General features: G+C 33.8%; 1 protein-coding gene and 1 long non-coding RNA gene across 2 annotated transcripts in view; both read right to left on the bottom strand.

The window, feature by feature from the left end:
- The window catches only part of LOC145268309 (uncharacterized), a 460,028-nt gene that overhangs the window by 404,698 nt on the left and 33,545 nt on the right, over positions 1 to 21,785 (bottom strand). The window lies entirely within an intron of this gene.
- On the bottom strand, positions 18,188 to 21,732 carry LOC145268308 (uncharacterized). The gene is made up of 2 exons (XR_013864870.1): positions 18,396 to 21,732; positions 18,188 to 18,230 (listed from the first exon to the last, which is right to left on the bottom strand). It is a non-coding gene; the product is annotated as an uncharacterized LOC145268308 (long non-coding RNA).

Genomic DNA, 21,785 nt, shown 5'->3' with positions numbered 1-21,785 from the left:
TGGCAAGCTCTACTTTCTATTGTGATTACATTGAGCTTTTTAATTTGGTTGGGATTACTATTTAAATATCAATATCTATATCAGATTTAAGTTTGGTCCTGGATATGACCTAAAACTATATCCGATAGTGAGGCCCGAACTTGCAGGCTTTGGGGAGTGTGGAGCCACCCTTTAATTGCCATTGCTCCCAGGTCCACTCTGACCTGGAGTGGTAGTACCTGTTAGGGTCCCAACTATGGGTTAAATAGAAACCGACTTGCAAAAAACAAATATATTCTATTAAAATAATTTTCTTCAATATCACCGGATTCGGCATTAAATAACCTGGAAAGGGTTGATATGCCATAAAACAAAAACAACCAACCAATCAACCAATCAGATTTAAGTTTACACTTGCTTTTGTCAAGTAAACTTTTCATTCCTATTGCCTGAATTGGCATTCTGATGAGTCGTAGATGACGAAACACATTTCAGTGGATAATTATATTTAAAAAACAATATATATACTGCTCTCCATTTGGTAAAAGGGAAAATTATTCCCAACTCGCATTTAGGTAAAAATGCACTTTCGTATAAATAATTGAATTCATTCAAAAGTATCAAACACAAAAACAAATAAATAGCATCTAACATAAAACACGATACATCCAGCAGTCATGCGAGATAGCCCAGGGGGTAGCGATTTAGGCTTCTAACCATAGGGTTCTGATTTCAAATCTCGCTAGATTCAGCCAATTTGATGAGTCGTAAATGATGAAATACATGTCAGTGGATAATTGAATTTTAAAACAATATATATATATATATATATATATATATATATATATATATACTCGGGTTTTTTTTATATTCAAAAGTAATGGACTAATGAATTCAACGAGGTTGTTAGATAGTGCTCAATAAAAAGAGCTGATAATACTTGTTTATTGTTATATAAACATGCTCACATCCCGCTGCTACAAATAGCCACTTGTTTCAATCAAACAAAAGATATCATCAGGCAGCGACTTGACTATTCAAAAGTTCAATGAATAAATAAATAAATAAATAAATAAAATAAAGATTATTCATTGATTCATAAATAAAGATTATTCATTGAACTTTTGAATAGTCAAGTCGCTGCCTGATGATATCTTTTGTTTGATTGAAACAAGTGGCTATTTGTAGCAGCGGGATGTGAGCATGTTTATATAACAATAAACAAGTATATATATATATATATATATATATATATATATATATATATATATATATACACACACACACTTCAGAATAAAATCATCCAATAATAAGCTGGTACGGAAGCCTGTGATATTTTACCACACTGCTTTCAAGGACATTCAGTTTGCATTTTACCATGCAATTTGGATGTAAACTTTTATATCCTTTTCTTTAACTTCCCTTGCTCTAGGACTTTTAATTACTCAATCAATTTTTGATTGTGATTTTCTGTCTCACTGACTTTAGCAAATAAGGTGTAAACCATTATAACTATTTTCTAATATTTTCTCCTCTGAAGAGATGGTAGACATCGAAATCATATAGGATAAGGAGTTAAAATATTTCTAATGTTTTCTTTGTCTTACATAGAATAATAAAAATCTTTCATATGTAACTCAAACATTTCACGTCATAAATTTTTCAATTCATTGAATGACTAAAATTTATATATTTATATATATATATATATATATATATATATATATATATATATATATATATACAATTATAAAACTCAAATGACCTTGTAACGATGTATGTAACCCACTTTCCGGTTTACGACATCCAGTTGCGCATGCGCGCATAACCTGTGCACTGAAATATTAATGTTATTATTTCTAAATTATTATTTAACATGGGAAGAATGAGGTTTAAAATAACTTAAACCTAATACAGAAATGAACGATAAAAAAAAAAAGCATATATATCAAAATTTGAATTTAACTTAAAGTATTATGGTATCTGTTCAGTGCACATTTACCTATAAGTATGGCCACCCACTTATAATTCAGTAACTGTAAATTTGTTTTTCAAAAATAATTAATTATAATAAACAGAATGACTCATAGAAATCTATCTATATTCTTTTTTCATTTTAATATACTTTCATAGAAATGTTTCTGTTATGTCAAAAAAAAAACTATTTTCTTTACGTCACAAGTGTCACGCTCATACATGAATTCCATAGCTAATATAACATACTGACCAAACGGATCACGGGTAGTTTAGTATACTAGCAAAAGTACCCGTCGTTGACTGGGTTCAAAAACAGCCTACAGAAAATAGACTCTGATTTATGAAAGTATGATAGGTTATGAAAAGGAAGGGTTGTAAAGAGATGGCTTCGAATTTGGGGGTATCAAAACAAAAGCAAAATATGATGAAAGTAAAAAGAAAATAGATAAACCCCATAATTTATTATACCATACCTGTTCACACTTAAACACTTATCATAATATTCTGTGGATCTATATTAAAAAACCTTGTTAAACTTTGTGACATATTTCCATTCTATGGAGGTTAAGCGCGAACGAACACCCCATAATTTTATTATACCATATTTCTTCAAACTGAAACATAATTATCAAAGTATACTTACGCAGATAGATATGAAAATTCTTTATTAAAGTTTGTGCCTATTTCCATTCTATGGAGGCCAGGCGCGAACGCAGACCCAACAATTTTATTATACAATTCCTATTTAAGTTAAAACATACTTATCAAAGTATTATTATGTACATCTATATCAGAAACACTTGTAAACGTTTTTTTTTTAATTTTTAAATTTTTTATTTCCATACTTTGTGGACCAGGCGCATACGCAGACCCCACAATTTTAATGAATCATCATTATGCCAGATCAAACATACCCATTCCTGTGTCTCGATACATCTTCTGTCATTATATATGATCAGTTTTCTATATTAGTCAACCACATAGGAGCCTATTCGTGACCAGACACACACAAAGACGTTTAGCTTTATATATATATATATATATATATATATATATATATATATATATATATATATGAATAAATCCCCTGGATACTTATCTTCTACATTGATGATTCCATTAGAATGAAGCATATACATGATAATAATTAAGCATTTATAATTAGATAATTGTTTATAGCCCCATTTTGGTTGGGCTCTTTAAGAGAAAATAAAATAATCTGTCTAATCTAAGCTAAAATGTGAAGTTTCTGTCTATGTGACCAGTTGAACATTGCTAAGACTGATGAAAACATTGGAAGGGAGCAAAGAATACTATGATATTAGGAAGGTTTGTTGCTATTCAAATTCCCACAAAAGCCAATGGTCGTTGTCAGCAAGAATTCAATGGTAAACGGCTGTTGTGATGCCAAATTAATTGCAACAGTTATGAAAAGATACAGAAAGTGTTGGGGAGACTTGTCACTCAGACTCTAAGGACCACCATTGATTATTGCCAGTCAGCTATCACTTAAAATGGTCAATATAAAAACACCTAGTGAATAAATAATAATAATATAAATCAAGGAGGAGGAATGTTATCCAAACCTCCCCTAAAAGGGCACAGCCAAAAATTTGAATATTGAGGAGGATCATATTCCAGTGAAAACGAACAATTGTTCAGAAAGTAATCATTGGTAAACGGCTGTTTCAATAATTGTCAATTGTTGAGAGAGATGGTCCGTGTTGAAAATCTGGGGAGATTTATTGTCACTCAGACTCCAGGAAAAACCATATATTATTGTCAGTGAGCAATCACTGATAATGTCCAATGATGATAATAATAATAATAATAATAATAATAATAATAATAATAATAATAATAATAAATAATGAGCCACGCATGTGTGGTCCCCCTCTTGTGCTGCATGTGAGATGACGCCACAAAAAATAGTTAAGAAATGATGAACGTGAGAAGTGTGAAGGGCCAACGTTGCCTTCACATTTTCGCCAAGTTTACGATAAATCTAATGGATGGAGCAAAAGTTATGGGGTAAAAAGTGTCATTTTTTTTGCAATTTTGGAAAACAATGCAGTTTCATGCCTTAAGGCATGTATATTTGAATTCAGCACCATGGAAAACCACTATATAGACATACCTATCAAGTTCTTGAGTAATATGAAAAAAGAGCTCCAAAAAGGCATGTTTTTTTAGCACTATAAGTCATAGAGGGATGCGAACCAAAATTTTGCCAGGGTCACCCATACTGAATTTATATTAAGAACAATAGCCTCCACATTTTGGCCAAGTTTCAGGAAAATCTAAAGGATGGATCAAATGCTATGGGGCAAAAAGTGTCATTTTTGGCCATTTTGGGGCATTTTTGATCTCTTTTGAGCCCCTGGGGATGCCAAATCCCAATGTAAATGGATAACAGTGCAGTTTCAGGCCTTAACAACATGTATATTTGAGTTGACCACCGTGAAAAACCACTATATAGTCAGACATATCAAATTTTTGTTGAAAAATATGAAAAAAGAGCCACAAAAAGGAGCGTTTTTAGCACTGAATATCCCTGGGGATACGAAATAAAATGTTGTCAGGGTCACCTATACTGGATTTATATTAAGAACAATGGGCTCCACATTTTGGTCAAGTTTTAAAAAAAAATCTAATGAATGGATCAAAAGTTATGGGGCAAAATGTGTCATTTTTAACCACTTTGGGGCATTTTTTTTTACCTCTTTTGAACCCCTTTTGGGAACTTTTGTAAAAATAATTTTTTTACTGTGCACATCTATTTAATGAAATACAATATGTGGCAAAATTTCAGGAAAAACTAATGGACGGTTATCTGGCAATAGTCCGGACTAATGGATGCACGGAAGCACGGATGCCACTGAAAACGTAAGTCCTTCTCCGATAAATCGAGGGACCAATAATAATACTCCACACACAAAAAGATGTTAGCATCAGTATATTTTTGGTTGGTTGTTTTGTTTTACGGCATATCAACCCTTTTCAGGTTATTTAATGCCGAATCTGGTGATTTTGAAGAACGATTTTTTAATATAGTATATTTGTTTTTTAAGTCGTATTCTATTTAACCCATAGTTGGGACCCTAACAGGTGCTACCACTCCAGGTCAGAGTGGACCTGGGAGCAATGGCAATTAAAGAGTGGCTCCACACTCCCTAAGGCCTGCAAGCTGGGGCCCTCACCATCGGATATAGTTTAAGGTCATATCCAGGACCGGCATCAGTATAGATTAGTGCCAAAGAAAATGATTATAAAGAGTAAGGGAGGATGGAAATACCTAGAAGGGAGAGCAACATTTAATGGAAAGGCAGGGCGGGTACTGGAATTTGAAGGGATTTATCGCTATTTATGTTCCAGAGAATATCTTAGGCCAATATCAATGTGAAATCAATGGTAAACGGCTGTTGTCAAAAACGTAAAATAATTTTCAATGATTACTGAAAAAAGAAGCTGGAAATCTGGAGAAAATTGCTGTCACTCAGACTAACAACCATGATCTCTGTTCAGTTTCGAAAGACAATGGATAATCCCTGTAAGGGTCATTGTGTATGTGATTGTAAAGCAAGTGTTGTGCTATCCCAACCTCACCTCTCCTTAGTCTGCACTGTCTGATTTCAATGGCAAGGAGAAGTCCAAGATAAATGTAAACAATGCTGAGATAAACAAAGAGCACACACAGCGCCTGCTATTCCCAAATTGTCACCCCACCCTAGTAATGACCAGGCTTAATGTTGCTTAACTTTGATGATCTAACAGGAGCCGCTGTGTTAACATGATAATGCACTACTGAGTAAACATTAGCACTTAAATGGACGGTTAAAATCTTAAAATGGTCCTGGGTATGACCTTAAACTATATCCAATGGTGAGGCCCCAGCTTGCGGGCTTTGGGGAGTGTGGAGCCACCCTTTAATTACCATTGCTCCCAGGTCCACTCTGACCTGGAGTGGTAGTACTTGTTAGGGTCCCAACTATGGGTTAAATAGAAACCGACTTGAAAACAACAAATATATTCTATTAATTTTTTCTTCAAAAATCTTTGGATTCGGCATTAAATAACCTGAAAAGGGTTGATATGCCGTAAAACAAAAACAACTAAAAGAAACTAAAATCTTAAAAAGATCTCTCAGTTGGAGTAACTAAACTAATGGGAGAATGTTTGGCATCCGGTAGAATGCCCCATCCCCAGGAAAAACAAAGTGATAAGAAAATTAAAACAAAAGTAAAATAATGATACCAATAATAATGTTTCCCAATTACTATTTTTTTTTAATGTTTATTCGTATTTGTCTACATTGTAATAAACTTTGTGGCTTAAAAGTCCAAGAAAAAAAATGGTAAAGAATGATTCCGGTGAAATTCAATTACAATCGAATCAATATTCCAATTGTTCAGTTAGTCACAGAAGAGGAGTTAGTGATTGCTTTATTATGTGGCGATTCCATTATTTTCATTATCACTTAACAAATCCCACCATCGCCATTAACATTATTTTCTCCGGCAGCATTATTGTGATTATGATTAATTTACGGGAGAACTCTTATAAATCAATTACCATAGACATTATCGCGTGTCTGCGTCGATTCAGCAGCCGCCACCATCCGATTAGCACGATACACGCTGGTTGTCCTGTTTACTTACTATTTTTGGCACACTCTGTTAGCGTTGTCTGTTCTGTTTTAAACTCATTAGTGACAAAATTGTTTTTCTTTAACTCGTACAAAAAAAAAAAAAAAAAAAAAATCGATATTAGTGCACTTTAACCAACCAAAAATATTGTTGACGATCACACACATTAAGCTACTCGAGCCTGGCCTACGTAAATAGAAGGCCCTTCCACTAAAGTCATGTGACTTGGTGACGTTGCAGAGTATAGTGCAATGGCCACGGTTAGGCGAAAGACGACTATTAAAGTTATTTCTTTCTTAGAACTGCGCACCTGTGGAACTGTCTTCCGTTTGCCTGCTTTCCAGCTGACTACAATATGGTTGTCTTCAATTCCAACGTAAACAAGTTCTCGATGAGCAATTCCACTGAAGTTAAGAAATTTTACCAAATTTCCATTACTAACGATTATCCAATTGACTACTGTACACTCTTAAACCCTTATCCTCGAGTGGCCTCTGGGGCTTGATAAAATGGTGATGCCTATGTAAAAAAAAAATAAATAAATGTGGTGTTTCTTCCATTTTTTTTGGTTTTACTTCTACTGCAGTTTCCATAAATGCCGGTTAGTGTGTTTAGTTCATATGGACCGTTTCCGTGTTTTCTATAAGATTTAAGCTGTTTTCAGTTTTTGTGATGCACACAAAAAAAATGGGGGAAAAGTAGGGGCGAAGAGGTTCAACTTACAATTCTACAGTTTCAGTTTTCATGATTCCATGTGATGCTCCTTTGTGTTTTACATCTGTAGAAGTTTCTGTATGTCCAGTTTGTGCTTGTAACTCATGTGTGTTGGTCTCCGCATTCAAGGGTTTTCCTTAATATTTTAGAAGTTTTCATTATTGTTATCTGCTGTACCTTTTACGCTATCCCTCTGATTCAAATTTCTCTCACTCTTTTTTCAAAGAGTTTCGGTATAATCTTAACTTTCATCTTCCATATCCCTTTGAGCTCTCTGGCCAGTTCGGTGTATTTGTTCTGCTTCTCCATTCCTTGATCTTCACTCTGTGGTCTGCCGGTATGGTAAAATCTACAATGTGGTAGGACTTTTCCTCTTTATTAACTCGTATGACATCTGGTTTTCTTGCTGGGATGGGTTTATCCATTTATATATCCATGTCCCATAAGATTTTGTGACTTTCATTTTCAAATACTGCTGTCGGTTTGTGCTTGTACCATTTGTCCGAGTGTTCAAGATACAGTCGTCTGCATAATTCCCAGTGTACTGCATTCCCCACTTGATCATGTCTATTCTTATATTCCTTTTGGATTAGTTTGCTGCATTCGCTTATTATGTGGTTTATTGTTTCGTCTCTTTGTCCCCAGAGTCTGCATTTGCTGTTTTCTTGTGTCTTGCTAATCCTTGCTTTTATGTGATTGGTTCTAATCACGTTATCTTGTGTGGTTGTTATTAGGGATTCAGTTTCTCTGTTTAGGTTTCCTTTTTGTAGCCATGTCCAAGTGTTTTCTCATCTTTTGTCATTATTATTATTATTGCTGTTGTTGTTGTCGTTGGGGGGGGATACAGACTATCATCAAAGATTTCTTTTTGAGAAAAACCTGTGGTGTTCCTTGGCAGTCTGAGTGGCAACAAGTTTCCCCAAATTTCCAATACTCTCCACCTCTTTCGATAACCTTTGCAAATTCATTTGCATCATCACAATAGCCGTTTACCATTAATTTCTCGTTGGCAGTGACAATTGGTCTTCACTGGAATTTGGTTGGCAATAAGCCTCTCCAAGGTCCCAGTCCTCTTTGCACTCATTCAGTGGAGATCTGGTTAGTGCTTTCTCTCCTTGGTTTTTCCATCCTCCTTGACCTTTTGACTACAGTTTATTATTATCATTATTATTATTATTATCATTATCATTATTTTTGTTATCATTATTATCATCATTATTATTATCATTATCATTTTTATTATCATTATTATTATTATCATCATTATTATTATTATTATTATTATCAATTTGGTCCGCTTGATGTGATGAAAAATTATTATTATCATTATTATTATTATCAATTTGGTCCGCTTGATGCGATGAAAAATTATTATTATTATTATTAGCAGGACCCGTTAACCGGCGTTGCCCGGTGGAAGCATGACCCCCCCACCCCACCTCACATCGTAAAAAATTAAACTGCAGTTGTTGTTGGTGTCCACTGCTATTCCTGAACAGTTGTGGACACTGGCGGCCATGGCCAAAATGTAATAATCTGATTTCTACTGGTGGTTTGGGGTGATAAACTGCGGGTACTGTTTGAATTTAAAATTTTAAAAAAAAAAAAAACAATAAAGGGAATGTGTAAATCATTATTAATTAATAAAATTATGAAAAAAAAAGATCCATTAGAATAATAATGGAAAGTGAAAACTGAAGTTTTAGAGGATAGGGATTCTCACTGTATATTAACTGTTTTAAAGTAATCGAAATCAATGTCAGCAGTCCTAGGCTGTTTCCGTTTGTTGTTCAAGTCTTCCCCTTCTTTTCAAGTCTTCCACCAATAGTGTTGAATTAAATTCAGGGTTGGTGTCGTCTTTTTTAACGTGGAAAACAAAACAATTACGACTTTTTTTTTTTTACGTCACTTCATATTGAATGAAATTCCAGTTTTATGTCGTTTTTTTTTTTAATGTGTAAAACAAAACAATGTCGACTTTTTTCACTTCCATGGTGCTGAACTGAAATTTAAATGTTAAGGCCTTGGGGACTTTTGGGGTTAAATGTGTGTGTGTAAGGGGTGGGGGGGGAGTTAAATGTGTGTGCCTATTTACTATGCCTCCCCACGGTACAGAGTTAGACACCAGGGTCGTTTTTTTACGTTGAGAAAAGGTACAAAAATAAAAAAAATTCTCTCAGTCGTGAAGGACTGCTCCTCCACCGAAAGAGAACAAGAAATGGAAGTGCAGCATCTGAAGAACAGATACTACACTTTGAGGTATTTATTTGCTCCCCCACTGAGCAAATTAGGCACAAGGCCGATTTTTAAAGTGAGGAGTGAAGGGGAAATGGGGACCAACTCCCCGGGGAGTAGGGGAGCTGGATAGTGACAATTGGTATGAAGGGTTGCCTCTACATTGACTAAGGTCTTATATGTGGGGTTACCCCCACATATGGTCTTTGCTTGCAGTATCTGCGGAACAGATACTACACTTTGAGGTATTTATTTGCTCCCCCACTGAGCAAATTAGGCACAAGGCCGATTTTTAAAGTGAGGAGTGAAGGAAAAGTGGGGACCAACTCCCTGGGGAGTAGGGGAGCTGGATAGTGACAATTGGTATGAAGGGTTGCCCCTACATTACTAAGGTCTTATCTGTGGGGTCGCCCCTACATAGGGTCTTTGCTTGCAGTATCTGCCGGAACAGATACTACACTTTGATCCCGGTCCGAAGGCCAAGTTCGTTAAATGTGTGTGTGTTAGTCATTCATTTTTTTGCATGATGCAGAATTCAAATTTACATATGTTAAGGCTTAAAACTGCACAGTTTGTTCATTTTCACCAGGATTTGATGTTCCCTGGGGACTTTTGGGGCTAAATGGTGAGGGGTGAATGCTGAACTTAGTCATTTTTTTTTATGCCTCGTTCACTGTGCACTCATGGGGGACTATGCATGCTTCACTTGTTATCTAGGAGATTTTTATGTTTACTCGGAAATAAAAGTGTTTTTGTCTGTTCAGAGATCAAATCAGACAAAAACAATTTGCTTGACTGAAACAAAAGTTATAATTTTAGAAGCAGTTGCCTGATGACATAAAAGTTATAACTTACAGTTTTTAGGCAATCCCCGAAGTTTAAACTCTGCTTGTATGTCACTTATAATTCCGAACTTCCATATGACATTCATACATTTTGGTAAATGTGAAAAAAAGGGGGGGGGGGGTCTTGTGTCATATTTGCCTCCTCCTGCATCTGTCGCTAACCCTTACCATAACCTCCTGCATCCGTCGCATCGTAAGACAATGCAGAAACCTACATCGTCTAACTTCTATGTAAAACATTTTCCATCTTTGCAATGTGTTTACATTAGAGCTAAAACAAAATTATTAACATATGGTTCACAAAATGAATTAGTTCAAAAATCCGTAGGAACTCTTTAGGAAAAAAAACAAAAAAAAAAACATATGACACGACATTACAAAGCACACATCCATAATGATTCTTAAAGCAGACCGAACATATTATTAGAGAAAGAAGTATTTTAAACTAGCTGTCCCAACATGGTGTGGCCCAGTAGTGTATCCATGTGTAATTGCATTCGCTGTGCATCATTTCTTCCAGAAAAATTCCAGGGTCGATATTATACTCACATGGCAAGCCACCACAAAAAAAAAAAATAAATAAAAAATAAAAACTTGTATAATACATAAGCTAATCTCTATACATCCTGGGCCCCCAAAGTCAACAGGGATTAGACCATTCCTATAATGATCCAGTCCCTGTTGATTTTGCAGTGGGAGTTTAGTTCTGTGCAAAGGTTCACCCTCCCAGGCTTTGCCTTTTCTCTTTGGAGAAAGAGGTTAGCTTATTGCTAATCGCTCAAGGCACCCTTATCGGGGACTGCTGACAGGACTGCCTGGGCACTTTTTGCAGGTCACAGTGCCCCTCTTGGGGTGGGGTGGAGCGGGGAGTCTGACTTCTCAATCCTACTTTCCAACCCTGTCCTTGCCGTCAGAGAAAAGTAAACAAAGCTCCGCACATGCGTTGACACGAGTATACACGAATATAAACTAAGACATGTAGTAAATGTGTATATATCTCAACACATAGTATATACGTATACATATAGCAACACATGTATTACAAATCCATACGAGTCAACACATGTAGTACACGAGTAAATGGTGCAACACATTTAATATATGTATTATATGTGCATATACTTCAACACAAATTATATGTGTATATACATATATCAACACATGTAGTACATGTATATACATCAGCACATGTGGTATATGTGCATATAGATCGACATATGTATATTTATATGGAGCAAAAGTGTTGTATGTATGCAGCTCGATATGAAAAGAAACTGGAATCTTAGGAAGATGTCCATCATTTCAGTAATCATAGGAACAACTGAACTCATGTAGAAGAATTTTAAAAACAACCTGGCAACTATACCCGGTGAACCAAGTGCAAGAGAGATACAAACAATTGCACTTTAAGAGACGGCTAGAATTTTATAAAGATCTCTCGGCTGGAATGTATGACATAGTGGGTGAATGTCTGGCATCCGGTAGGATGCCTCATTCCCAGCTTGAACACACTGATGAGAAAGAAAAAAATTATACGTGCATACAAAGCAGCACATGTATTATACTTAGACCGATGTGTGTGCATAATAAGAGTGGTAGTCTATATGTTTCTATGATATACATTTATCTATATGCATGTATAATGCCTATGTTCTATTAATAATTTTAATATTTTATATACATTTTAATATATAAACTGAAAACATATTAATTGTATGACGTTTCTGGATTTTGGAGATGAGGATTGGTTATTCGTATTATCGGACTACTCTTCTTATCTTGAGTGCCATTTTAACGTTTCAATCAGTGCTCCCGAAGGTTGAAGGTTCAATCCTCAGTGTGGGTAACCGAAAAATACAATTGCGAATTACTGAAGACCTCGATCCAGTCATGGCTGACAGAACAAAAGCACATTACCCCCGTGAAGTAAATAAAGGGTTCTGCTCTAAATAGATACATATACACACACACACACACACACACACATATATATAGATAGATAGATAGAGAGAGAGACAGACACACACATATATATATATATATATATATTTAATTATTATAGTAAAAAAATAATTATGACAGCCCCTTTAAGAAATTCGTTTCTTATCGTTGAGCACTTTCAGTTGAATTAAAAGTCGGTCAATTTAGCTCTTATGCGTAGATCATCGTATAACGATTTGATCACTGTCTGTCTGACGTAATGAACATTTAAATTAAAATGTTTAAAATTCAACGCTATTTCACACGGTTAATGGTAGCCGAATGGATACGGCCTCCGCTAATCGAGCCAGAGATATCTCGTGTCGCGGGGTTCGAATCGTTCGACTGGTAGTAATCGTGACACCCTGCACTGAAGAATCCCGAAAGGATGAAACACTAGTGTCTGTAGGTATTTAATTATTATAGTAAAAAATAATTATATATATATATATATATATATATACATTATGAATTGGAAGTTTGGGGGCAGAAACGTCATAGTATTTGGAATGTTTTCTAGCCTCTTGTCCGGTTACAAACTCGTGTAAATGCGCAGATCTATAAAAACGTTGTTCAAGATAATGTTGTGCCAATCATACAGAATTCAGATTTCGATAGGGCAACCTTTATGCAAGATAAAGCCCCATGTCACAAGGCAAAGGTGGTAATGAGTTACCTTAGCGAGTAAGATTTTGAAATTATGGATTGGCCACCGCAAAGTCCTGACTTAAATCCCATAGAAAATTTTTGGAAGACCTTAGGAGTGAAAGTTATGGAAAGAAATCCCACTAACACGGAGGATTTGTGGGTGAAGTTTCAAGAATAATGGTCTAAAATTAGTATCGAGGATTGTCAAGAACTGATTCGTTCTTGCAGTCGAAGATGTGCAGCTGTCATTGAGAGCAAGGGCTCATTTACTAAATATTAATTGTACATGTATTTTTATTGTTTTTTGGTTGTTTACATTGTTTTTCTCAATTTTGCCCCTTACTTTTGGACATTCCTATTTTGAAAATAAATAAATAATTGTTATAATTCTTTTTCTATCAAATGATTCAAATTTTAGTATATTATTATGGATGATAACGACTACCAGTCGTTAAATTTTCAGCTTTTCACAGTTGTTATTTCTAACAAATATTAGGTTTAAAAAAATTTGTCCCTTAGTTTTGGACGCCACTGTATATATAGTCAAAAATGGTAATTAGTAAAAACCTGAAAGGATTGCTCAATACTATTGCAGAGCATATATATATGTTTTTATTACCGTTTTATCTGCTTATTTACACATGTTTCGTTTACGATTCTGTGGTTAAAATTTTATAAAAATTGTTTTTTTTTACCAATTGTCATAAAAACCTATCTTTTCAAACCAATAAAATATGCCCAAATTTGCCTACATTTGTAGATATAGTGTCCTGGCACGCATGCTTTAGTTTCGCTGTTTCGGTTGACTTATTCGTTGAATATTTGTAAAAAAAAATAAAAGATATTACTTTTCAAATCGTGACATAGGACACTTTTACCTATCCTACATCCAATTTGTTCACATTACCTGTCAGTTATCAACGGCTTTTCATGACTTCAAACAAACAGCTCAATCGGCTTGTTATAACTTAATCAAGCAGAAATTTAAAATAAATATAATAAAAGGAAAACTCTAAAACAAAAAACAAACAAGAAAACACCTACAAAAACAAGATTCATATCAGTATCAGACGAAATGTGTATATGCCAATATAATCATCTTTCAACGATAATAGCACCTGTAAAGAATGCATCGCAATACACGGGTGTGGACAAAAGTGTGTGTGTGTGTGTGTGTGTGTGTGTGTGTGTGTGTGTGTGTGTGTGTGTGTGTGTGTCGGGGGGGTCTGAATAGGGGAAAAGTGTTTTGCTTAAACTGCTAACACAAACTTTACCCCTTGTTATGATGCTGCTATATCTATATCAACTTCATGCGAAATGCTTGTTTGTCTGTCCACTCACTACTTTTATACTTTTAGGGGTTCATACCTTTAACGGTCCATGATCGCCCCCAAAACTCAAGAATTATGACTTATAGAAGCAACCTCTTTTCCACAGAAGAGACGTTGAGAGCCTGTCTCTGCTTTATCATCATTTTCATGGCAAGTGCTCGTCTGAGCTTCAATCTATGATTTGCCCCTGCTCAACTTTCATAAAAAGCACTCGTCTAGTTACACCAGCTATCAACAATTTTCTATGCTCTCTATCTGAGTCTAAATCTAAACACAGATTCCGTGAACCAAGTTTTATTTTCTAGAACTGCCCGTGAAACTGTTTTGTTGGCCTGCTAGCTAGCAAAACAGAATTTCACATGGTCGTCTTCAAGTCCAATGTAAACAAGTTTTTAAGTAATCAAATTCATCCCAATATCCACCACTAATAATTATTACTACGCTGTTGTCTGAGGGACCACCCTACACTCATTAACCCTTATCCTCGAACAACCTTTGGGCCTTTATAAGTGATGATTCCCTTGCAAACAAAAAAAAAAAAAAATCGCAAAAAAGGTTTTGACGTTTATCTCTCTCCCACAACAAGAGGATGATGTGAAACAAGGGTTGAAATCTTGCCTTTGGTAACATTTATTTGCTGTGTATTTATTTTTTCACACATTTTTTTTATTTTGTTTGATATTGTAAAAAAAAAATGCCCTTATAATTTATTATCAGAGTTAATGTCAGAGTCTATATCTAGAAAACTTAATTTGACAATTTTATAATTATTCTTTAAAATATATTTTTAAAAAGAGCAGTTTTTATCAATGAGTAATCTCTGATGATGACCTGCGTGACTACTCCTAGTGAGTACATAATAATAATAAACCCTTTATTTTGTTTGTTCAGTTAATGAAACGTAATCTTTTTAGTATTATTGGACTTAATTTCGCACTGTGTCCAGAAATTCTGAACGTGCTGCCTCAGAATTGTGTGAATGCACATATATCACTGTCACATTTTCAAAGTTCTGTATTAACGAAGTGTCATGATATTCCTAAATTTTATGCATTGCTTAATTAGCTTAGTAACCTCTGTCTATTGCTAACGGGTTTATGACTATGGCTCAATAAAATTATAGTGCCGATAGTGAACAATGAAAGAAACACTGTAATGTTGAAATTTATGATGAAGCAAGGGTTGCCTAATCATTAACCAAGACAATGTATTTCTGTATTAATTTGGAAAGCCTAATAATCCCTCTTTTAAAATTGACTTCATTTTTTTTTTTTAATTATAGTTGCATTGGTGGGAAGAGAAATTATTTCATATATGCTGTAAAATACGAGAGTATGTTAAATTGTTTCATATATGTATTTAAATTACTCGTCCTAGGGTAGGTAAAAATTTTTTTTAAATATGTGTTGTACATTACTCGTCCTCGCAAAGGTAAAATTATTTTATATACGTGCTGTAAATTTCCTTTCCTAGGGAAGGTACAATTATTTCATACATGTGTAATACTCGTCCTAGGGTAGGTAAAATATTCTTTTGCTCGAAATAGCAAATGTGATACATAGACATTAAAAATTCCACTATCCTAAGAATAACAGATATGTTCAAAATCAACTTCAATTCTTTCATTGTTCATACGATCTCGAGCAACGCCGGGTAGCCCTGCTAGTAGCTTTTTTTTTTTTTTTTTTTACACAGGCATCACCACATTATCAAGGCCAAGAGGCCACTCGAGGATAAGTGTTAAAGAGTGTACAGTAGAAATTAGACAATATAGTAATCATTAGTAATGAAAATTCGGTAAATTTGTTAACTTATATGGAACGGCTCATCAAGAACTTGTTTACGTTAGACAATCCCTTCACCATCCCAAATGAGATCCTACTTTTGGGGGTGGGGGCGATTATGTGTGAACACCTCGATGCTAACAAAATGGGAAGCTGTAAAAAAAGGGCATGTCTTATGATAGACAACAAAACAAAACAAAAAATAAATAAATATATTAACCAATAACTGCTACCAAAAGCAAGATAAGTTAACTTTTCAACCCTTGTGTCACATCATTTCTCTGTGTAAGAAAGATAATCATCGAAAATCCTCTTAGCAATCTTCTATAATATAGGGTGTCCAAAAATTATCAGACACATTTGTTGGTAAAAAAAAAAATAATAATAATAATTTTTTTTTTCGTTTTTTTAAATGTACATATAATGCCATTTTATTTTACAAAGTCTTAAATATTAAATCAGCTAAATGTTTGCTATTATTGTTAACACACGATTGTAGAAGTTCACGAAAGTTTTCAATAACTCGAAGGATCATTTCTGGTGGAATAGCAGCAATTTCAGAACGAATAGCTTGTTTCAGTTCTTTAAGTGATCGAGAGAGGTAGCTGAATAATTTTGACTGCAAATATCTCCACAATATATATATATATATATATATATATATATATATATATATATATATATATATATATATATATATATATATAGTAAGTTATAAAATATATATGGCGATTAAGCTACACTGAATACTCTGCGTTTCATCCACTCTAGGACTGAATGAAATAATAGTCAGAGAAAGTTTATATATATATATATATATATATATATATATATATATATATATATAACTTTCTTTGACTATTATTTCATTCATTTTAGTATTAAATATAAATAGCCGAAAACAGTTGGCAAAAATACACCAAGAAGAGCCATTGCAAAAAACTGTAAGAACAAACCAACCAACAGCGTGCCAAATATTTTCTGGGTGAATTCACCTTGGACTATATGAATAAGGAAGGCTTAAAAAAAAAAAAAAAGGATCGCTCCATCAGGAAAGGATTATAATGGCGGCCAAAGATCAAGACTTGATGCTAAACACAAAATGATGTCACTAATACTGCGTAAAACGTTGGCGATTTTACACAAGAATTTGAAGATGCCTATGGAGATTGACTAATGCTTTTAAAAAGATGAGTGCTCTCAGCAATAACAACAAGTGCAAGTTCTGTCACACAAAAGTAGAGAGTGTGAGCTATTTGACATCCAACTTCAAGGTTCTACTGGGGATGGACACTATACAATGCAACACAGTGGAGTGCGTAAATATTTCCACTGGACGATCTATAAAAAAGTTGAATTTCGAACTCAGCAGCAAGTCCTGGGAACATGTTTACCAGAAAGAACAGTTGGAAATAAGTTGTGCACCATCCTCTATGACTATGCAATTCCTACAACAACGTACCTAGGAAACGGAGCTATTATACCTGACATAGTGATATGTGACAAAAATGAGAAAGAAGCAACCTTAGTAGAAGTCAATGTCCCCCAATGATGTTGAGATAAACAGAGCTGAGAAGGAAAAGATAACGAACATGACATGAAAAGAAACTTGAATCTTAAGATCTTCATCAATCCAGTAATATCAGGAACAATTGAACACATGAAAAAAAAAAGAAGCAAATATACCCGATGAACAAAGTGCAAGAGAGATTCAAACAATTGCACTGAAAGGGATAGTAAGATTCAAACAATTGCACTGAAAGGGATAGTAAGAATCTTAAAAAGACCTCTCGGTTGGAATGTGTGAGATGGCAGGCGAATGTTTGGCATCCGGTGGGATACCTCATCCTCAGCTAGAACAAAATGATGAAAAAATTAAAAAGAGAAAGTATTTGATTTCGTAAAATGTTAAACTTGTTTTCTGCTTTTCTATAATGAATTAGTCATCATAAATAAATTGACTCATGATTTTTTTAAACATCATAAATGTACCAGATCTATGGTGAATCAAGGGAGTTTTTTTAAAACATGCCAATTGTACCCGATTCATGGTGAATCAAGGGATTTTGTTTTTAAATATCCTAATTGTACCTGATTCATGGGGAATCAAAGTAGTTTTATTTTTTTTTAAATATCCTAATTGTACCCGATTCATGGTGTATCAAGGGAGTTTTTTTAAATATCCTAATTGTACCTGATTCATGTTTTTTTTTTTTTTAAATATGGTGTTTTTTTTTAAAAATATCCTAATTGTACCCGATTCATGGTGAATCAAGGGATTTTGTTTTTAAATATCCTAATTGTACCTGATTCATGGGGAATCAAAGTAGTTTTATTTTTTTTTAAATATCCTAATTGTACCCGATTCATGGTGAATCAAGGGATTTTGTTTTTAAATATCCTAATTGTACCTGATTCATGGTGAATCAAAGTAGTTTTATTTTTTTTTAAATATCCTAATTGTACTCGATTCATAGTGTATCAAGGGAGTTTTTTTAAATATCCTAATTGTACCTGATTCATGTTTTTTTGTTTTTTTTTTAAATATGGTGTTTTTTTTAAAAATATCCTAATTGTACCCGATTCATGGTGAATCAAGGGATTTTGTTTTTAAATATCCTAATTGTACCTGATTCATGGTGAATCAAAGTAGTTTTATTTTTTTTTAAATATCCTAATTGTACTCGATTCATAGTGTATCAAGGGAGTTTTTTTAAATATCCTAATTGTACCTGATTCATGTTTTTTTGTTTTTTTTTTAAATATGGTGTTTTTTTTAAAAATATCCTAATTGTACCCGATTCATGGTGTATCAAGGGATTTTGTTTTTAAATATCCTAATTGTACCTGATTCATGGTGAATCAAAGTAGTTTTATTTTTTTTTAAATATCCTAATTGTACTCGATTCATAGTGTATCAAGGGAGTTTTTTTAAATATCCTAATTGTACCTGATTCATGTTTTTTTTTTTTTAAATATGGTGTTTTTTTTTAAAATATCCTAATTGTACCCGATTCATGGTGAATCAAGGGATTTTGTTTTTAAATATCCTTATTGTACCTGATTCATGGTGAATCAAAGTAGTTTTATTTTTTTTTAAATATCCTAATTGTACTCGATTCATGGTGTATCAAGGGAGTTTTTTTAAATATCCTAATTGTACCTGATTCATGTTTTTTTTTTTTTTTAAATATGGTGTTTTTTTTTTAAATATCCTAATTGTACCCGATTCATGGTGTATCAAGGGATTTTGTTTTTAAATATCCTAATTGTACCTGATTCATGGTGAATCAAAGTAGTTTCTTTTTTAAATATCCTAATTGTACCCGATTCAGGGTGAATCAAGGGAGTTTTTTTGTTGTTCGTTTATGTTTTTGTATTTTTCTTTTGCATTTGTTTTTAGGGAAATAAATCCATAATTATAAATTGCTTCACGTATAGTTGTTAATTAACTCATTAATGGATATTATAATCCCTTATTCATAATCCTTTTATAAATGAATGACAACAGCAATTAATATTTTGAAATAACCTTGGCCTTTACAATCCCGCCTCAAGTCGTGGATCCCAGCCGGATGTTTGCCATGCTTGGTATAAGTATCCCCTTAAGTGACATGTAATCAATTTTGAAATAAGTTAGCCCCAAAACTCTTGATATAAGCATACTGACGGTTTATTTAAAACATCATTTTAAATTTGATCATGTGAGGATGATTAAATCTGGGCAATATAGGGAGATGTCTGCTTAACAGGAGACTTTGTTGATTTGGCCACGTTGAAAGTATAAATGAGAGTTTTTGGGTCAGCAGATGTAGAACAGTTAAGGTAGCAGGTCCAGTTCAGAGAGGAAGGCCAAAGAAAACATGGGAGGAAGTGATAAAAATGAACTTGAGAGAAAGAAGGAAAAATAAAGACCAAGCCAGAGATAAGTTAATTTAGAGATAAACTTCTTAAAGCCAACAAAAGCATGTTAAACTGATTATGCAGATGGTGATGATGTAATTTTTATTTTTTTTATTATTCTTATTAACCTCAAACAAGGCATATTACCACTTACCTCAGCAGAATATTTTTTTAATAGTATAGCAAGGATGAGACCAAGTTGCATTCCTTTGTGGTGTCTAGGTTTTTGTGATGTCATGAACATGGGATGGGAGCTTTGTAGACATATAAGATACTAAGATACTCTCAGGTGTAAGTAATTTTCTAGCATAATAGAGGGAGCCCACCTTGTTTGCAACAGTCTTGGCAATGTCCTTAATGTATTTGTTTCAATTCATGTTGAGTTACAACTTATTTGGAAGATGAGTTCTTTCAATCTGCAATTATAAATGAAGGCTTATTGCCTGACCGATTCACAAAGCATTTCCTGTTGATACTGGAGCGCAGTTAAAAGAATACGTATATTCAATTTACGCATTTCGTCATAAGAATGACACATCAGTTCTGAAGCATGACATACCAATCAACTGACACACGCTCATAAACTTTTATTTTTGGCAAAGAACAAAGTGTAGTATCTGTCTTGGTATTATATACCCTTTATGATTTCAGTACTAAGTCCCAACAGAGAGCATATATATATATATATATATATATATATATATATGCATATACATAGATAGAAGACAGCCGCTTCGTATACCCTTCGGAATAACAGTATGGAGTAACTAAACATTCTTGTTATATAGGATTGCTGGCTTCTCCCCTAGATCACTATTCCTCTGACCTGGTAATAATACCCTGAAAAATATTGAGCTCTTTCCGATAATGGAATTCTCAGGTTGTATGATATTCCTTTTCCTATAACTATTATTCACAACTCAAATAACGTTCCCAATATATATGCTAAAGAGCAAAATACGTGTTTATTCACAGCTGAACATTTTGCTTACTGCATTCCATTTCCTCTGATGATATGAGCCAGTATTGAAAATCCATGGATTAAGGAAATTAACATAACTCCCCTCTATATATTCCTTGCGCCAAACAATAAATTCTTAACTCGAATATATGTGTTTATATTTTGATTTTCAGAATTTAACTTGAACCATTAAACTTATATATTGCTCTATTATTTAAATATTGAGCTTTTCCTTTTTGGTTAGGATCACCCTGAAAGTATTACCTCAATGTAATATCTAACAGGGTATTTCACTTGACTTTTAATCTGTAACTTATCTCGCTTTATATATATATATATATATATATATATATATATGTCCCCCAATGATGTTGAGCATTTATTAGTATTAATTCCCGTCATTTACGTGTCAATTATTTGGTGGTCCGAAGGTAAAGGCTTATCAGATGGAGTCAAAGGTGACTTTGTGGCTGAGTTAAAATCTCCCAATCAACACTGATAATTGCATAAGCAGGAGACATTAGCGTCTATAAGAATAAAAGAATAATTATTATTATTTAATTATATATGCTAAAGTGGCAGTTTTAGTCAATAAGAACTGCTTTAAAGCTTCACCACTCACTCATTTTTCGACCAAATTTCAAACAATTATCACAGTTTATAGATCACCTTCTCAGCTATATTATGAAAAAAAAATTCAATTTTCGTTCAGTAAAACAAAAAGCTATGATGAATTTACTGGTGTTTAAAATCGTAAAAATTCGTAAGGAGGTGAGTAACGT

The sequence above is a fragment of the Euprymna scolopes genome, chromosome 43 (assembly GCF_053919585.1).
Source record: "Euprymna scolopes isolate OS-2025 chromosome 43, ASM5391958v1, whole genome shotgun sequence".
Lineage (NCBI taxonomy): Eukaryota > Metazoa > Mollusca > Cephalopoda > Sepiida > Sepiolidae > Euprymna > Euprymna scolopes.
The sequence above is the reverse complement of the archived record's forward strand: the minus strand, read 5'-3'. Positions and strand labels throughout refer to the sequence as shown.